Source organism: Mus caroli, unplaced genomic scaffold (genome assembly GCF_978045245.1).
Source record: "Mus caroli unplaced genomic scaffold, Mus_caroli_1 scaffold_8, whole genome shotgun sequence".
NCBI classification, from domain to species: Eukaryota; Metazoa; Chordata; class Mammalia; order Rodentia; family Muridae; genus Mus; species Mus caroli.
In genome coordinates, this window is record NW_028227263.1 from 10,522,866 (window position 1) to 10,542,881 (window position 20,016).

General features: G+C 44.9%; 1 protein-coding gene across 2 annotated transcripts in view; it reads right to left on the minus strand.

Annotated features, from left to right (window-relative positions):
* Dock1 (dedicator of cytokinesis 1) overlaps positions 1 to 20,016 on the minus strand; it is a 502,179-nt gene that overhangs the window by 95,756 nt on the left and 386,407 nt on the right. The gene's annotated exons all lie outside the window — the stretch shown is intronic.

The window sequence follows — 20,016 nt, forward strand, 5'->3', positions numbered from 1 at the left end:
AAACCCTTTCCTGAAGTTACAATGTCTTGGTGCATCGTAATCAAATCCTTTGGTTGGATCTGAAAGCACTCTCGGTGTGTAAGCTACTAGGCTCAGCTTGGTTTGGGACAATGTTACTGTACTTGGATGTATTTCCATTATCGGTACCATCTGTCCTTTATCTAATTTCAATCATTGTTCACTTAATAAAAGAAAATTAAAAAGGCTTTAGTAGATAAGAAAGTGACTCAGTGAGAATTTTAGAGGTATTGTGATCTGTTGATTCACTGATATGTATAATTGGTGTGTGTGTGTGTGTGTGTGTAGTAGGCACGGGGAGGCCAGATGAAGACGTCAGATAACCTGATCACTTACCTTACCCCTTTCAAACAAAGAATGTGTCTTTGATTGACCAGGGAGCTAGGATAGCAGCCAGCAAGTCCTAGTGAGCCCCTGTAGCCTCTGGCTACCTACTCCTGGGATAACAAGTGTACGTGGCCATCCCTAGCGTTTTACATGGGTGAAGGAGATTTGAACTCAGGTGTAAATATGTGCACAGCAAGGGCTGGATCCCACTGAGCCACCTTCTCAGCCCTGACAATGTGCAATTTTCAGCATTTCTCAACACCCTGACTTCTACTTTTCCATGATGAAGTGTGCAATTTGGGCTGTCAGGGAGGACTCTGGAGGACTGTCTTTCCCCAGCTTGTTCACTCAGTAGACTTGTTTTATAACCCTTGAATGTGTTGACAACAGTAAAGCATAGTCCAGCTATTTCTTTGTAAATGGCATTCTCCCTTTGCACAAAGCAAGGATGCAAGAAGAATTAGCATTAGGTCACAGATAATAAACTTAATTACCTCTCCTCATTTAGACAGCAGGAAGCAGCTACAATGTGAGGTGAATTTGGGTTACTTGAGATCCTTCTTCTCTGATGGCATTATCTCTTTCACTAAGTATGCTTAGGAGCTCCCTAGGTCCTACCACCTCAGAGTCACTAAAGACTAGTGATGTTAGGAGTAAGAAAAGGACTCTCCACTTGGGGCTTTAAGAGGTCTGTGGCAGAGCCTTTCCCACAGCACTTGAGGCCATCGTACTTTCTCACTCCTGAAGGAAGCTCTGTCAATCCAGAGCTGCAGGCATCATTCCATCAGAAAGCCAAACAAACATCGGGATGTACGACCCACACAGTTGTGCCACATGGCCCGTGGTGGAGTTTGCTATCTCAGTCACTGGAGAATCAGACAGTTATCTGTATTCTTCCCTGGAGACATAAAGATATAACCAGATAGGAAGAATGGGTGTTTTTAAGTGTCTTTTAATGGAGGACCATGGGGTCACTGCCTTGTCTGTTAGCCAAGACTGGGCAACAGTATCCATTGGCCAGATTTTGCAAATTTAGGATGCCCAGTTACGTTTGAGATATAGCTCTGAATACTGAACTCTGCAATTGACTTAGTTGTTTCTTTAAAGCTGAATGCAGGGTGTTAGGACATCCTGACAGATTACTACATGGAGCACAATAGGGCCATGCCTCCTGTATGGAGGAAACATAGCAGCCCTAGCTAGGCTCTAGACTAGGGTTGGTGCCTGTCATGGCAGGGTTAACCCTCAGGAATACAGCACAGGTCAAAAGAAGATGATCTCATATAGCTGAGTCTTGAGCTTCGGAAGGTACATGCTGCAGGGACAAAAACCAGAGCCTCCAGGTAACTCAGTTTCCTTCTCAGAGGAATGGGCTTGCATGAATTCCAAAAACTCCAAGCTTATGTAGCCACAGTAAACTTTTAATTTCTATTTTTCCCCTTCATCTTTTGTGGACATTCCTGAGAGTACCCTGTTGTCCTTAAGAGCTGAAAGTCGTTCTCCCCAGCCCTTGATGGCAATAATGATGGGTTTACCACAACATGCATTATTATTACAGGGTAATTATTTGGCCTCTAGATAACACCCAAACAGATGCAATATGCTACTTCTAATTAAGCTCTGGAACATTTTCAGCTAGTTAAATAAAGTTATTTCTCAAAATGCCCTTCTACCCCTTTAAAGAAAAAGAAACCATGTCAGGCTGAAACAATATGAAAGCTGAACAAAAACTTTTTTTTTTTTTTAATGAACTGTCAGCTGAGAAAGAGCAGTGCTGAGAGATAGATTCTATAATTTAGAATCCCTATGAATTTTTTAAAAAGTCAGGACAAAACTCCAAATAACACAGAATGCAAGGCACATGAAGAAGACTAGGGGAAACACTACAGCCAATGCTGTAAACAAGAGCAAATGGAACATGGGCTCAGGCCAGGAGAGGAGGGTGACTTACGTAGCCCTATCAGAGACACGTGGAAATAATACCTCACAGTTCACAGCCATGGAATGAAAAAGCTGCCAACCCCAAGTCTTCCTGAAATAAATCAATTAGCTAAGTAGGCAAAAGGAAACAAAAGCTGCAGCTATTTCGGCAGAATGACCTGTTAGGCACTGTAATCCTATGTTGTTTGTAATAAGTCTCAAACTACGGAGCATAAATGCCGAAAGTCAGAAGCTTTTGCACAGCACTTGGTTTTGGTCATAGAGGTCTGTGAAGAAGATCCTAAGTCATGTGACTAGACTGATTCGGATTCACGATGCCTTATCAGACGATATAGAGTATAGGAAAACAAACGCTTTCCTCCCAGTGGGTCCCACACAGCTAGATCTCAGTTGGTTTTGAAAGGAAGTGACCATAGGAAAGGCAGGTGGATGAATAGATAGATAGGCTTGTCTTTACATACTGATGAGTCTGTCTCTACTCCACACTGTTGGAGTAGGCTTAGGGGAAAGAGAAAAGAAAACAGAATAAGAAACACCCACCTCTCTAACAATGGGCAAATGGTAGGGATGTGAAAACACTGGCTTTGTCTGCTTGCAGTGGTTAGTTGGGTAACGGGTAGACAAATAGAAAGGTGGAAAGATGTATGAGTGGGTGGGCCAATAGATAAATGGATGGATGGGTAGGTGGATGTGTGATGAGTGAATGAATGGTAAATGATAGGTAATGGATAGATAAGTGAGTTCCTGGATGGATAAATGAGTGGATGAGCAGTGGGTGGGTAGATGGATGGATGGATGGAAGGGCAGGCAGGTAGATAAGTAGGTGAGTGGATGATGGGTGGGTAAGTGGTAAATGAGTGGGTAAAGGGGTGGATGGAGAAATGGTGGATGGATAGGTGGGTAGATAGCAAATAAATGAGTAAGGTGGCCTAGAGAGCAAACTGACTCCCATCAGAGGCTCAGGTATTCAGGGTTTTCTCATTCTCTGGAGACCCTGCTTCCTAAGTGGACTCTCTGTGGCAGGGTTAAGTATTTTCAGGGTTTTGTTATCCAGGTTTCTGACATGGTTTGGCAGTGGCATTGCTGCCTTCTCCGATTCTTGGTCTATAGAGCTCATTCCATTATCTCTGGCTCATTTCTTGATGGAAAGAATCTTGCTTTTTTTTTTTTTTTTTTAACCTCAAGAACCTTCAAGGCATCTATCTGGCAGATCCCTTGTTGATGTGCACATTCTGAAAGGCTCTGTTTCAAGGAACCACATGTTTACAAGGATGGTAATAGATATCTTTAAGCCAAGGTGAACATTAGGAAATTTTACCAACCAAAGCAAAATACTCTATCCCTCAGCTTCCTCCAGGACACCTCAGTAGAGGCCAGGCACAATGTTAGAATATCAGAAATGCTTGCTAGGAAGAAAAGAAGGTTCCCAAAGGGGGGGGGTGGTATAGATATTATATTCATGCAGAAGAGTGGAAGTCTCAGTAGGTGAAAACCATCGATCATTAGGCACATGAATCAAGCTTTGTCTTGTTCAGAGCCTGGGATATCAGGTGGCAACTTCCAAACACCCAGCTAATGGTATAAAAGTTCAAATGTGTTCATGGACGCTCTCCCAAATGATCTCAATGCTTAAGAAAAAGGCTAAGCCTGCATTTAACAGAGCTCTTTTCAACCATTTTTAATCTATGGAAGGATTTATTTATAATCTAAAACTTTAGAAGATAAAAACCCTGCACAGAGATAAATAATACAGAGAGAATCAGAGGCAAATCATGTCACCCAAAAAAGATTAAAAAATGTCATCAGGTCAAGAGACTGCAAGTTTTATTTCCAAAATATCAGTGGAAATAAAGTAATCTCTGGGTACTTGCAACCTAGTCATATGTTCACAAAGTCAGGGTAGCATGCTCAAACCTATTACAACATACTCTGTACACACTGTGTATATATGTACATAGCTTGTGTGTGGAGGTCAGAGGAGAATGTACAGTGTCCGTCCTTAAGTGCTTTCAACTTTTTGTTTGATACAGAGACTCTCTCATTGGCTGGAATTTTACCATGTATGCCAGGCTAACCAGCCCATGATCTTAAGCTATCTGCCTGTCTCTACTGCTGGGATTACATACATGGGTGCCACACACAGTTCTTCTTGTATGGGTTTTGGGGACCAATAAGAAGGTACACACACTTATGACAGAAGGGATACACTGACGGAGCCACCTCCCTAAATTTTTTTGTTTAAATTGGGGCAATGGGAAAAAAAAGACAATTCATCCCCAAGCTAATATAATTCAACTAATCAAACAATACAGGATGTCTCTCTGACAACACCTCTGTAAGAGGCAGTCACTGCTAGTGGCTTTCTAGGAGAAACAATGCTCAATTCTATTCTGTCAGTCTCAACCAAGTTTAATTGTAGATGACACATTCACACATTTGTATAGTTAAATTCTTAATCTAATTGTATCTATATATCTGTCAATCAATGGCTTCCTCTGCATATAAACATTTAGTTATGCACAAGTATTTCAACATCACAAAGGCATGATGAGGATGTAAGGTGACAGACACATTAATAAGGATGATTTAACCACTCTACAAGATGTACATATGCCACCAGAACACGCTACATCTTGTGAATACATAAAACAACTGCCAATTACAATTAGGTTATAAAGAAGATATTACACCAACAGAGGAAGCAGTTCAAGCCTCGGAGCAGTTTATGAGAATACTGAGCTGAGTACTACTGAGTTCTTTGAAATCTCTCAATCTACACGGCTTTCCAAGTTCAAGATTTTCAAAATGAAGAAGAGACATCACTACATGTTCCACTGTCATCAAATGCTGCCATCTTTATGCATTCTATGATGGGTGGTTAGACCTAGTTTCCAACTTGGTTGTCTCTGGGATGTACTGAGACTCACTTTTGGGTTGGTCTGTGAAGGCATTTCTAAGAAGGGTTAACTGAAGGTGAAGGCTAACCCCAGACTGGCTGGCACCTTCCAGAGGCAGCCCATATACAAAGGGGTCTTAGGGTAAAATGATGCTGTTGCCATCCTTTGCTGACTTAGGAGCCCAGATTTTAAAGTGTCCTAATATGGACTGAAGACCAGCAGCTCTTTAGGTATTCTCCAGGCCTTCAGCACCAGACTGGGACTACAGAGGCCTTTAGCCCCATGGACTAAATAGCTACAGGATTCTCAACTCCAGTGGGTATAAGATAGCCAATGTTGAATTAACCAGCCCATCTTGTCTAAATCAACCCAGTAAGTCCACTTTGTAATATATTCACTCCTTTGGTTCTGTTCTTCTAGAGAATCCTGAGTAATAGGACACACTACAAAATCTTAAGTTGCATTTGTCTAAAGGAAGTTGTGCCCTTGATTATTTCTATGTTTTGCATGTCCTGGTCGATATGCCTGAAAGAGGGGTGGGTGGTTTGAATAGGTTTGGCCTCATAGATTCATGTGATTCAGTGATCGGCCATAGGAAATGGCAATATTAGGCAGTGTGGCCTTATTAGAGTAGGTGTGGTCTTATTGGAGGAAGTGTAACAATGTGTAGGCAGGCTTTGAGGTCTCCTATGTATAAGCTCCACCCAGTATGGAAAGAGAGCCTCCTCCTGGTTGCCTGTGGAGGACAGTCCCTTCCTGCCTGCCTTCTGATCAAGGCTGTAGAACTCTCAGCTCCTTCTCTAGCACTATGTCTGCCTGCATGCTGCCATGCTTCCCTTCATGATGATAATGGACCGAACCTCTGAAACTGTAAGCCAGCCCCAATTAAATATTGTCCTTTATGAGAGTTGCCTTGGTCATGGCGTCTCTTCACAGCAGGTAAACCCTTACCAATACAAGGTATTTGCTGAGTTCCACGCCTCTGAGCAACATGAAGTTTATGGGGAGCTTTCCAGTGCTCTGGACTTTCTACCCCAGTGCCTATTATGACCTTGTACAAAATGGGCAGGGTCTGGGGATGCTTCTGCTCTCGCAGGAGACCACCCAGAAAGGCTGCCTGCTGGGATAAGGCAGGTGATATATAGAGTCCTAAAAGCTACACAGGCCAACTCAGCTGAGGAGGGCAGTTAACAAATGGAAAGTCATCAGAAGCCAGTTTAAGCCCTGCAAGGACAGGCTCTAAAATGACTGTGGTTTATGCCCCCAATGTCTCCATCTTCTCTGTTACCCAGTGGTGCTGCTGCTAAAACTCAAGATGGGGTGCTTTGTCACTAAGGAGGGGAAAATATGGAGAACTGCGCAAAGCCTCCAGGGAAATGAAAAGCCAGTTCCCAAACTGTGAAGCTGAGGGCTTTTCCTAATTCCTTCCCTAAACTCACTTTAACTTACATAATTAGATTGCACAGTTCAATATGAGGGCATTTAAACAGTTCTGGCACCAAAACAAGTTGCTTTGGGGGCAGGGGAAACTGCATCTTTTACTAAAATGTTTTGCCCAAAGTAGGTAGGGGAAAAAAAAAAAAAAAGAAACAAACAAATTAGAAGTGACAGATCCCATCCCAGCAGGACAATGAGTCAAGTGCAGGAGCTGGAAATGTGCCTTCAAAGGATTTCTGCAGAATTCAGGAATGCTGGTGAAAGAAAGGGGCAAGTTAAGGAGAAGTAGCAAAGCAAACCATTCCAATTAGATGAGAAGGGGGCGGGTAATGAATGCTTTATTTCAGCCAATCGGTTTGGCTGTCCAGTCCCCAGCTTGGCAGAGCAGCTTTTTTGACCAATGAGGGTCAGCGGCTTCCTGTTGTGTCACCTCTACTGGGAAATGGAAAAACGCATACACACATGAGGTGACTTCTAAGGGGGAACCCCAGGAATGGACATGCCAGGACTGCAGAGAAACCAAAAGCCTGGTGATCCAACATTGCCTCAGCCACACGGTAGGAAGACCAATGTCACTAGAGAGCCAGGTCAGTAGTGATGATGACTGACCATGCTGTGGGGTTGAGTCTTGTTCGGAGGCAGGCAGTTGAGTTAGCACAGATTCCAAGGACTCTAACCCAGGGAAGGGTCACAGGTAGCTGGGCGCTCCCAAATCTCGACTCCATCACCTGCACAGGTCTTGCTACAGTTTCCCAAGATTTCCTCATTTCTTTTTCAAATCAATAAAGACTTAAATATCCATCAGGCTCTTAACTAAAATCCCAATTTCCTTCTGGATTTTGTTTTGTTTGGTTTTGTTTTCCTACTGGCCAGTGCTGGTAAGAGAGCTTGAGTTGCAGACAGGAATACAGAGAATTTTCTGGGAGGGCCTGCCCTGCATCTAGGTTGTGTGTGTGCTCCTCACTACAAGGTCTCCAGCTGAGATGGCTGGGCACTCACCCTCTTGTTCTTGCTAAAGAAGTAGGGCAGGATTCACGCTCTTCTTCCTGCTGCTCTGATGTTCCAGGAAATCTCTCTGTTATAGGAACTGCTGCTGTTCCTTCATACAAACCATGCTATGGAATGAGGTCAACAATTATGGGGTGTAGATTATTCAATACTTGACACACAAGCAAACTGAGGCTCCTTCTGGAGCTGAGCTCCTGTGACCTCACACTGTTTTCCTTAGGAACCTGAACAGGGTGGTCAGCATGGCCCAAGTCAATTCCTGATCTTTTTCTCCTTTCACACTGCAGTAAGGATAGCTTCCATCAGAAACCTAAGCAGACAGCACAACGGGAGCTCAGGCTCTCATAATTATACTCTGCCCAGGGCTTTGTCATCTACCCCTCCGTCCCTTAACTATCTCACATTATTTTTGATATTTTGGGGTAGTTTTAGGTCCTCAGCAAAGATGGATGGAAAGTGATACTTCTCTCCCGGACATGCCCAGCCTCCTCCAGTAACCTCCTTAGCTGAGTGCGATACATTTCAACCATCTATGAACCTTCATCAACGTCTGAATGCCAGTTATCACCTGGAGTCTGTGGTTTACATTCCTGTTGACTCCTCATGCTGTGTGGTCTGTAGTAGACAAATGTATGGCAGAGATCCTGTACTGCAGAATAATAAAAAGCATGCTCACTGCCCCAGGATAGATATTCAGTGATCCACCTAACCGATTTCTCCTCTCTCATCCCTGACAGCCACCAATCTCCTGACAGTTCAGGGGTGCAGTTCATCATGGTGGGGAAGTGAGGGCAGCAGGAGACTGAGGCAGCCGATCCTGTCACACCCACAGTCAGGACTCAGAGCGCGATGAGTGCATGCTGCTCCTCAGCTCCCCTTATCTACTCACACAGTCCATGATTTAACCAGGGATTGGCGCTACCCACAGTGGACAGCTCTTTCCACCTTAATTCGGTAAAGATAACAAGATGATCCACACCCCTCTCCCCCCAGGCATGCCCAGAAGTCCAAGTTCCAAGTGATAATAGATTCTATCAATTTGATAATTAACACTAATTATTACTCTGGTGTACGCATGTGTTTGCTCTTTTTAAAAACAATCCAACATAAATCACGTAAGTTTGATCATCTTACCATTTTTCATTTTTTATTTATTTTTTTTTTTTTTTGAGACAGGGTTTCTCTGTATAGCCCTGGCTGTCCTGGAACTCACTCTGTAGACCAGTCTGGCCTTGAACTTAGAAATTCGCCTGCCTCTGCCTCTGCCTCCCAAGTGCTGGGATTAAAGGCGTGCGTCACCACTGCCCAGTTTCATCTTAGCAATTTTAAGGCATACGTTTCATCAGTGCTGAACATACAAACATCTAAGCCATAATTGCTGTCTGTCTGCAGAGTTTATCTTACAGACATGAAGCCTCAGCCCTTAAATGGTGACTCCCCATGTACCCGTCTCCTGCCCTTTCTAACTATCTTTGCACTGTCTATGAGCCCGATAACTCTCAGTTCCAAATATGAGCGGAATAATAAAGAATTTATCTTCCAGCATGTGGTTTGCTTCACAAGCAAAATATCCACAAGGTTGGTCTTTGTGGCTGTGAGTGTCACAATCCCTTCTTCTGAAGGCCGCATAATACCTTACTGTAAAAGTCATACTGTGTTTGTTCCCTGACCTGCCAGCTGGGCATGAGTTGTTTCCAGCTTTTGGCTAGGATAAGTACAGGCATGCAGCTCAGTGTGTAAGTAGCTGATTTCGATGCCTTTGGGTGTCCACGTGGAAATGCACTGGCTTCAGGAGTGCTAATAGCATTACAGGTTTTTAAGAAACCACTATGCAATTTTTACATGGCGGGCTGCATCACTTTATATCTCTAACAACAGTGCATACGAGTTCTAACTTCTCTAAGTCCTCACCAAGGCTTGCTATTTTTCTCTTTTGGAATTCTGATAGAAGCTATCTTAAGGTACCACCTGTGAAGTGGCATAAAGTCTCATTAGAACACAGCCTTACCTACTCATTACAAGATGTTCCATGGCTGTCTGCCCACTACAAAGAGAGAGGCTATTGCCATGGGTGTGGGTGGGGTGGTATGGAAAGCTGCCGGCCAAGGAATGCATAAAGACTTAGATTGAAGGAATAGAGGTCGAGAGAGGTCACACCAGGTGCCTATGGATAAATGCGCTCTTGAAGAACATGGCTGTTAAATGCCTCACCACATGTTAACCAGCTAGATGACAGCCATTCCAGAACCCATAGACACTCCATGACACCAGTGTTACACAGGAAAAAACAAGGGTTGTTACTCATCAAATAAATAATGAAAGTCTTAATAAGGCCACAAGCTACCCCTCTCTCCAACCTTCTCCTCACTCTCCTGTGCCTCCCACCCCTGTGCAGATAACACATGGCCACTTCACAGTAAGCGGTGGGTTAGTGGGAGACAGAATAGTGCAGTGAAAGTGATGCAGAAAACCCTGGGAAGCAGGGCAATCTCTAATGAGGGTGAAGGTGGGGAATAGAGTACATGGCTTGACTCTAAGAATGAATCACAGTAGGGAAGAAAGGGTCCTAGTTGTCCCAGAGTCTGTCTACTAACATCCCAAGGCGTGGCCCCCTATGTTCTCGGGCTGCTTCTGTGGTCACCTCTCACCTCTCAACTGGATGGTTCAAAGACTGTGATGTTAGATGGTGTGAGCTGGAAGATGACTTGGCTGGAGGCAGAGACAAAAGTGGAGGTGGGGGTGGGGGGCAGCCATCGTTCAGGCTTAGGTACAAGCATACAGATCTCCATAGAGTGTGAGTATCAGCTTCACCCATACCGGAGTCTTTTCTGATTTCCACTTACACACAAAGGTGGGAGGGTTGGAACAGAGAACTAGGAATTTCTGCTCAGAGATGAATTGTGTTGAGAATAAACAGCAATGTTGGCAGCACAACATTACAGATGTAATTAATGCTCTCAAACTCTGCACACCTGTAAATGGGAGAAAGGTGAATTTTATGATATATATATATATATATATATATATATATATATATATATGAAAGACACAGAGGGAAAGAAAACAGCATTTTCTAGAAACTGTAGCAGTGGGAGTCATGATTTTCCTTTGCCATCACTGTGACTTTAGTTCCATGCTTTAGAAAACAAAAACCCCCAACAAACTAAACTAAACTAAACTAAAGCAAACCAACAAACCTGGGAATACGAATGTGCGCATTTCACTCTGCAAGCCCCAGGCTGTTTGGGTCCAGGAGTCTGAGGGGCATTGATAAATAGGCATAAACAAAGACAAAACCAGAAGCCTAACAAGGATAACAACTACCAGCCCAGGGCCTTGGGCCCTAGGGTGCCTGTCACCTAGCTTGGGAGCAGGGTCAGCCACAGGCCTGGAGGAGCCTTTTCAGCTAGCAGGCATCAGGGGATTTTGTACAGAATAAAGCCTAGTGCAGATGAATGCACCTTGTGAGGCCCCCCGGGGTGAGCTGGTAAGTTCAAGGCAGAAATTCTTAAGAGAAGCTAGCAGAACAAAGGACAAAGCATCTTTCAAGTCAGCTCACGCTTGGACGGACCAGCTCTGTCGAGTACTCATCCTGGTGCATCTGCAAGACTTGCTTAAGGGCACTTTAATCATTTAGCAAACTAATGTAACTTGCTGCAGGCTCCGTTGCCACAGGCTAAAAACTGGGACAAGATTCTTTGGCCACTCCAGGGGCCTAGGTGCCTGAGAGTGTTCTGTGAGCAGCTACCTGGCACTTGGCATTTTCTATATTTCCCTCATCCGCACTGAAGTGTGGCTAATTCTTCTCGCTACCAGCTTAGATTCCCATGCACAGGTTCCCTGCTAGGGCTCTGTGTGAGAGGAACAGGGGAACAGGGAGGATATAGGAGGTAGGGGAGGAAGCAAGGAGAACTTTCATACTCCATAGTATGATAAAGATGTATCTGTACTCCATATTGCTGAAAGGAATTGAAGGACACTTTATTAATAGCTTAGCGCTTCAGTTCCAAGTTCTTCCCATCCTACCCAAGCTCAGATGGCCTGGAGGAGGACAGGGTCAACATCAGCCTACCCTAACCAGCTTCCAGAATTCAAGAACTGCCAGATTCCAGATACTTCGAGAATGAGGGAATGAAGGAGGGGGTGATAACCAGAGGCATAGACACCTCAGGTCTCTGAAAAGTGGCTGACTACCCAAGTGACTTCTCTTGTTAGCCTAAAAAAATGTTTGACAAGGCAATTAGCAGATAGAAGGGTTGGCTTGGGCTTACTCAGTGAGGATGAGATATAGTCTGTCACAGGGGGAGGTCACAGAATCAAGAGTTTGAGGCAGACTGACTGTCACTTTGCACCCACAGTCATAAGGAGAGAGAGATGGATGCTTTCTTCTTTTTCTCCAGTCCAGGATTCCAGAACATGAAATGGTGTCCACCACATTTAGGGTAAGTCTTCCAACATGAATGAACTCAATCTGGAAACACCCTCATAGACACAACTAGAGGTCTGTTTCCATGGTGATTTTCAATCCAGACTAGCTGACAATGGAGAGTAGCTATCATGTCACCTGACTTTCGAGGGTCAGACTCTGTAGTGGCTGGTCTTTGCTCTTTGCTCTTCTCCCATGCAATCTGCTGCAGGAGAGGAGCTGTGAGGCAGTGTAGGGTGTTAGCTTACTGCCATCTCAGAGCCCTGGCCTTCGGAACATAGTGCGGGTAAAGATCCTCTTCCTGGATGCTCACTGGCCTTTGTGCTAACCAGCATGGACTCTGGTCTTCTAGTGACAGAGGACCCTTATGTGTGAGCTGTCATTGGTAGCCTGTGCAGCCGTGGTCAAGTTCATTAACACCTCTGAACTCCAGTCTCCTTGCTGAGATCTGGGGCACAGGGGAAAGAGGATCAGAAGTCATAGCTTCTAAGGAGGCTACATGAAAGAACTGCTTGACAGCTGGCAGAGCCTGCTGGGACTGTGGTCAAGACACAAGGGGTGAAGGCCCCTGCTACCTTCTTCGCCAGGGGTTTTAGAAGATATCTGTGAAAGAGTTCATTGATCAAAGGAGAATTCAGGTTAATGTTCACGAGATCTCAGTCTGTTGTAAAGCCCCCTCCATCGCCCAGCAGCAGCCGGAGCCCTTGGTGTGTAGCAACGCCTCTACCATCATCCTACAGCAGCTGGAATCCTCGGGCTTTATTTCGATAGTAAGCAGAAGAAACTGCCAAGCCTATGTGATTGCACGAGCCCTGGAATTGATGCCAGGATGTTTCCCTTAACCATTTCTTCCTCTTAGTTTTGAAGAATGAGGTTCTCTCACTGAACCCAGAGCTTACTGCATCAGGTAGTATGGCTCACTCCTGGGCTCCTGGGATCTACCTGTCTCTGCCTCCATGGCTGGCTTTTATGTAGGTGCTGGGGATTCAAACTGGAGTCCTCATGTTTGTGCATCAGACAGTTCACTCACTGAGTCATCTCCCCAGCTCTGAAGGTCTGCTAATTAGTGACTTTTAACTGTGTCTCCTCTTTCAATGCTTGGATCATCCCAGACATAAAAGGGTACATCACCTATGGTTCTGCCTGTACGCAGGGGTGATGGGTGGGAACTGCCCCAGGGTGAGGCTCCTTGTGGTCATGCTGGAACTCTGCTGACCATGGTAGATTTGCTCTTTTATTTTTTTTTTCCTGGATACATGGAGCCACAGAGCTCAAAGCCAAATGTATTGTACAGGTCCTGCTGGCATTGTCTTTCAGCCTTGAACTCATGCAGAGAGAGGTTCTCTTTTGGTGGTCCCCGTGCTGGCATGAATGTTTGAGAGAAAGTGGAGGAGAGGCCAGGAAGAGAAAGCACGAAATACTAATGGGTACCAGGCTGGAGAGAAGGGACTGCCCTTCTAGAAGCTATCCTCTGAGTGGCACTTCTTATTACCGAGCATAACCTTAGTCTGAGCCTGTGAGGCCATCTCATTCCAAGTTCATTTGCTGGCAGGACTCAGCATAGCAGCCTAGACCAGGAGAGCTCAGGCATTGAATTATGATTTTCTTCCCCTGCAGTCCAGAAAAAAAGAAAAGAAAAAGCAGCAAAGGAGTTGCTTGTATTTACATAATTGCTCAGAGTCACAAGAGGGAGGGCAGGCTTTCGTCTTCCAGAGTGTAGTATGAGCTCACACTCTAAGTAGTTGGGTCAAGGCACCCTGTGTCATGTCATAACCCTAAGCTGACAGGAAGCTGGATAGAATCATGTCTCTGAGGTCGCCATACTACATCCCACAGACTAAGCCCACCATCTTCTAAAGAAAATTATACTGGCATAGAATAAACCTGCACAGAACTGAAAATGTGGTCTATTATTTGAGACAGGGTCTTATGTGTAGTCTAGGCTGGTTTGAATCTCTTAATGTAGCAGAAGATGATCTTGAATACCTGACAAACTTCCTGAGTGCTGGGATGAGAGGTGTACAATGCAGTGTGGCTCTAGTTTGAGGCTTTATGCATGGGCAGCAACTGAACTACAACGTCAGGTAGACCTGTGGCCTATCATTTTAACAAATTCATTTAACAATTCATTTAAGAAGTTCAAGGAGAGAAGACATAGTATGCTGACCCCAACCCTGAGTCAGCTTCTTGGTTTACTTGCCCCTGTAAACTCACGAATCCATCCCTACCTCAGATGTAAATTTGCTATCATTTTATTATTGAGACCACCTGAACCTGCTTCTTCTATCCCAGACATAGTGGCCCCCAGAGTTCCCAAGTGACCTTGACTTTTTGACTCACGAATGCCCAATCCTAACATTTGGAAAATGGAACCAAGTCTTGCTTAGGGCTGAAAGTAATGTCAGTGTGACAGTTAGATGAAGAGCCCGAGTGGCAACCCCAAGTGTCTTCATGAACCAGTGAGCTATGAATGTAATGACCATGGTCTTTCAGCTTCCTTGTCTAACAAATGGGTCCTAGGTAGGAAGAAAAAGTGAGCTACAAGGGTGTTCAGTACTTAAGACACTGAACTGCACACACACCAAAATGTGAGAAAGTGGGTCAACCACTTGCACCCAAACAATTCAACAGAAAGAACTAGTTTAGAACCATGTCATATACAGTCAGTTTGCCTTCAACTAGAAAAGTACATTCTAAAATGAGTAGCCTGGGCAAGAGCTTTGATTTTTTTTTTTTTTTGACTAAAAGCTGAATGCAAGCATGTTGCTAGAAATTATTTTATGAACTTTGAATTTCCACATGGTCAGAACCGATTATAAAAATAGTCATCCTTATTAATATCTGTGTTATGTAAAATATATGGACACCCACAGTTGTTTTGGGAATTCTCCAGGCTTCTGCAGGAATAGGCTATGAGGGTCTACAGAGCTCAGTATCTGGGTATGGTACCCAAAGCCTCTTCATATACTCTAGCATCAAGCCATGGGTCCAGAGGACTCAGCTGGCCTGATGATGACAATTACATCTAGCATACTTTCTCACCTGCTTGGAATGCTTTTCTTTATAAGGCACACAGGAAGAGCAGCCATCATGACGTAGGGGGCTTTGGGAAGCCCAGGCACACTGCATATGAATAGACATATGTGGCTGACTTTGGTCAGAGATCACCCTTCATGTCCAGTAGCCAAGTAATGAGGACATAGCTCAGTAGCACCAGTTCTGGAGATGGGCAGCTCAAGGCAGGGGAGATGGTTTAGCAAGTGAAGTGCTTGTTGTGCAAGTGTAAGGACCAGAGTTCAGATCCCAGCACCCTTGGAAAAGCTGGGTGGGTTTGGTAGACCATCTGTAATCCCAGCATAGGGTCGATAGAGATGACATTTCAGGAACAACTCAATTAGTGAGATGAACTAAATTGGGGTTGAACAAGGGATCCTGCCTTAATATGTAAGGTAGAAAGTGATCCAGGAAGACACCCTACATCAACCTCAAGCTTCCACATGCACATATACACATGTGCACCTACATACTCAAACATGCATACACACAGACACACACACAAACACAAACACAGATAGGCAGCTCACAGTATCGTAGCCGATACCACCTATTATGCCTCAGCTCTTTGTTTATGCGACAACATATAACTGAGAGAAACTATTTAAAAGGAATATTTATTAAAAGACCCTAGAGCAAAAGCATACTGGTATGACAGGCACAACATGGTAGAAAAGGAAAGCTGCTCATCTCATGGTGGGCAGGAAGCAGCGAGAAAGCTGGGAAAGGGCCAAGTGCAAGATAGACCCTTGAAAGGCACCTCCCCAGTGACCTACTTTCTTCCCACGGGCTGCACTTCCTCATGGCTCAGAGCTGTAATTGCATCCAAGAATTAACTCCTGGATGAAGTCAGTGGTAGTATGCGTCAATTAGTGCCAGCAACTTGAGCATCAAATCTAATATGCACAAGCCTTTTTTGGTGGATATATCCTACCCAAACCTTGGCAATGACCAGTTTTAGGTCCAACAATGAGGCCTCTCCCACATTGACATTACTTGTGGCGCATAATGGGCTTAGAGAGAATGCTGCCCGAGATGACCTGCCTTGGAATCCGAGTGAGTGCCCTCATTCTGTCCCGTAGGACATCCACCTTCCAGGTGTTTCTGAGTTCTGATATTGGCAAACTGCTTTAATGACTGGCTGATTAATGTGAGGATGAGACAGGCGGATGACAGTGAAGCTCATTCGTGTTTCTCAGGAGACATGGCTGGTGCTTGGTTGTCAAGTGAATTTGCAGTGGCTGATTTCTGTTCAGCCCATCGCTCTGTCATTTGAAGCTCTGGGGTGGAAGGCACCTCAAACAGATTTTCTTTCCACAAGAGGCTCCCATGAGACAGTTGTTTCTTGATCCCAAGACAACTGACAGCTGTCAGCTAAGCGATGGAGGGTGCACAGCTCCTACCTCTCAAGATCAATGGCTCCAAATGAACAGCCTCTGCTCACACCTCACCCTCAAGTGACTGCACCCAATTCTGAGGCACGGTGGCTAGGTGTGCATCTGGCTTTGGCTCCATCCACCAGCAGGAGGAATGCTGGACGCATGCTCAGTTGCTGAGATAGACCTGGGACAGGGGCAGACTCTGTTCTGCAGTAGAGGAGACAGTGCTGCTGGCCACCCCGCTATGCCAGCTGCTAAGCCCAGAGTTCACACACTCTCCCATTTACTCTCTTTTATTATCAGTGGAAGGAGGAAAGCAAAGGTCCACCACCCGTTTAGGCCAATCAGCCAGTAGGCAGCAAAAGCTAGCCAAGCCTCCCACCTCCCTTATCTGTACTTCATGAATCATTGCTCAAAGTTAGGAAAGGGGTGCTGAACTCCTGGCCCTGCCCCCTTCCCAGGGAACACCCTAGAGACTCAATCAGCTGCCTGATGACATCACAGCAGTGCCTTGTAGAGAACTCTGGCATTTAGACAACACAGCAGCAAAACTATAATCAATCAATCAATTAATTAATTAATTAGAGACAGGGCTTTTTTGTATCCTAGGTTATCCTCAAACTCATGAAGTCAAAGGAGACCTTATGTCTCTGATCCCCCTGCCTCCACTCCCAGAACGCTAGGATTACAGGTATGCCCAGCACTCCTGGTTTATATGGCCCTGGGGATAGAATGTGAGGGCTTCCTGCATGCTAGGCAAGTGCTCCAGCAACATTTCCAGCAACATTTCCCCCCTCCTCATGCAGTATAATTTAAATGCCTTGCCTCTGCTTCAACACACTTAGCTGGAAGGAAATTTGAGCATTTTGATCAAGTACCGGAAGTGCCCGTGGGAGGGACAGCCCACACAGCCCCAGGTGGCTAGATGGAAGGCATGGAAGAGAGAAAGATGCTGAGACAATGACATCTTTAAACTCAGTTGGCAAAGAGACCGTGGGAAGACAGCATCCCTAGTCACTCTGATATAAATGATTGTATCTCCCAAATTCGGAGGGGGAAATCTATATAGCATTAGGAAGTGGAGCTGTGGGAGGTGATCTGATGACTGAGGGTGAAATACCCAGGGCTGGGATTGAGGGCCTGGTAATAGTGGCCTAAGAAACCTTTCTCTTAACCCTTGCTGTACTGAAAACTTGTCAAGGTGTTATTTGTGAATGAGGAAGCCAGCATCACCAGATGGGAATCTATCTCAACTTGACATTGGATTTTCCAGTCTATAGAAATACGAGAAATGAACTTCTGTTAGTTTTAACCCTCCAGCCTTTGCGATTTTGTCCAAACGGGACAAGGCTGAATTTCCTAGGCATTTTTAAGCATACAACCTTGAGAGCTGAGCTGGCCAATCCCAACCTGTGCTGTTTAGGCCATGGGACTTAAGGATGGTTCCAAATGCTTTTATCCTTTGTTCTGTAGCCCAAATTCGAAAACCAGGAGGAGGATGACAGTCTCAGAGTTGGAAGGTTTGGGTGAAAAAGGTTGAATTTCAACCCATGATAAATGACTGTGAAGGTCATCAATTGACCAGACTATTCCACAGGGTTCCTGGAATCAAATGTAGGGTCACTGCATGGCGTCTGCAGCACCCAGAGATGGAAAGACAGTCTAGACCAACTACAGGCTGAGGCATTCATGTGTACTCTAAGGGTGACAGCTTTGTGTTCATCACATCCTGCCCCAGAAAGTGAGTAGGTCACCATAAGAGTGGGCAGAGAACCAAAGAGAAGGACACACTGATACAGGTTGGCAGGTCCCCTCTGAAAGGGCAAGTGACACCTGTTGTCTCTTCTTGGACTAACTCCTTCAACTACCAGAATGGTGGACAGGATCAAACTGTACAGCCATGAAGAATGTAATGGTGTTTTCACCCCTGGACAAAGGAAACCTCCACAGAAATGCCAGGACAAAGCCGGAAACATAAGCTAAATCCTGTGATGTCACCAGGCACCCTCACATCATCACATAATTACAACCTTGTGGCTCTAGAGTCAGATGTTTAAAAGAAGGCTCAAATACTGGAAGAGCCGTGTTCCATATAGAGGCTCCCAGAGAGAGTCCATTGCCTTAGCTTTTCCCATTGGTTTTCAGGCGGCATCTAGAACCTAAACACTCTTCAGACACACAACAGCATGTTTGAGAGACCTGAGAACTAGAATGCACATAATTTTGGGGTACTTGTATTCTGCTTGCTGTACTGAAAGAGAAGTCACTGCGGATTAAAAGTCCACTATGAGTCCCAAGTACCAATATGGAGTCTCCCCGCCAGCTGCAGCCACCTGTGGGTCTTCCTTCCTATCACTACATCTCTTGTTATCCTTCTGTGGTTAGTGTCTTATCTTCTGGAAGGCCATAGCTTCTTTCCTGTTTCTGTGATAAAATGCCCTGACCAAAGCAACTTGAGGGAGAAAGGGTTTATTTGGCTCACAGTTCAAGGTTACAGTCTATCATTGTGAGGAAGCGAAGGCAGCAAGAATTTGGAGTTAGTCATATCACATTCATTGTTAAGAACAGAGGGCAACAAATTAATGCATGCTAGTGTGTGTACAACCCACTCTTATGTACATAGCCCAGGACCTAAACCTAGGGAATGGTGACATGGACTTTTAAGCTGCTATCCATTAGCACAATTGAGACAGTGTCTCATAGACATGCCCATAGGCCAACCTAATACAGACAGTTCCTCGTGGAGACTTCCTTCCCCACAGTGTGGCAAGGTGACAATTAAAACTAACCATTGTGACTGGCTTTCACACGGGAGTCATTTGTGGAACCTCCACAGTGGATTTACAGCAGATCATAGGCTGAGAATAACGTGCCTGCTATCCAGATGCGTGTTCTCTATCGAGGAGTTCAGTCCCTAGATCAGCAGACTTGCTCTATTAAGAGCCAGAGCATAAAGACATTAAGCCTCCCAGGCCATATGGTCTCTGTTGCCACTCCTCACCCACTGTGCAAAACTGGCTACAGTGAACACATAGATGAGGGGACAGTGTGCCAAACTAGCTTTATTTATGAACACAGAAGCCTTAATTTCATCTAATTTTCAGGTGCTGTAAAACATTCTTATTTTGACCCCCCTACACCCCTCACCAACGTTGTGAGGGAAGGAGTTTGGCTAACTTACCTACTCCCAGTTCAACGTTAGTTTGTAATCTACTTCATTTTAATATGGAAGAGTGTAGGTGCACGTAGGTACCTGTGGAGGCCAGAAGAGAACACTGGTACCCTGGGACAGGAATTCTATGTAGTTACCTGATTGGGAATCAAACCTGGGTCCACTGAAAGAGCAGCAAATGCTCTTAATCATTGAGCCGTATCTCCAGCCACTTATTCTTAATGAGGAGTCATGTGTGTGCCAGCTCTGGAACTGCACTGCCTTTTGTAACAATGTCCTGCATTCAGCCTCAGGGACCCCAGAAGACAGGGAGGTCTAACATCCTTAGTCATCAGGGAAATGCAAATCAAAACAACC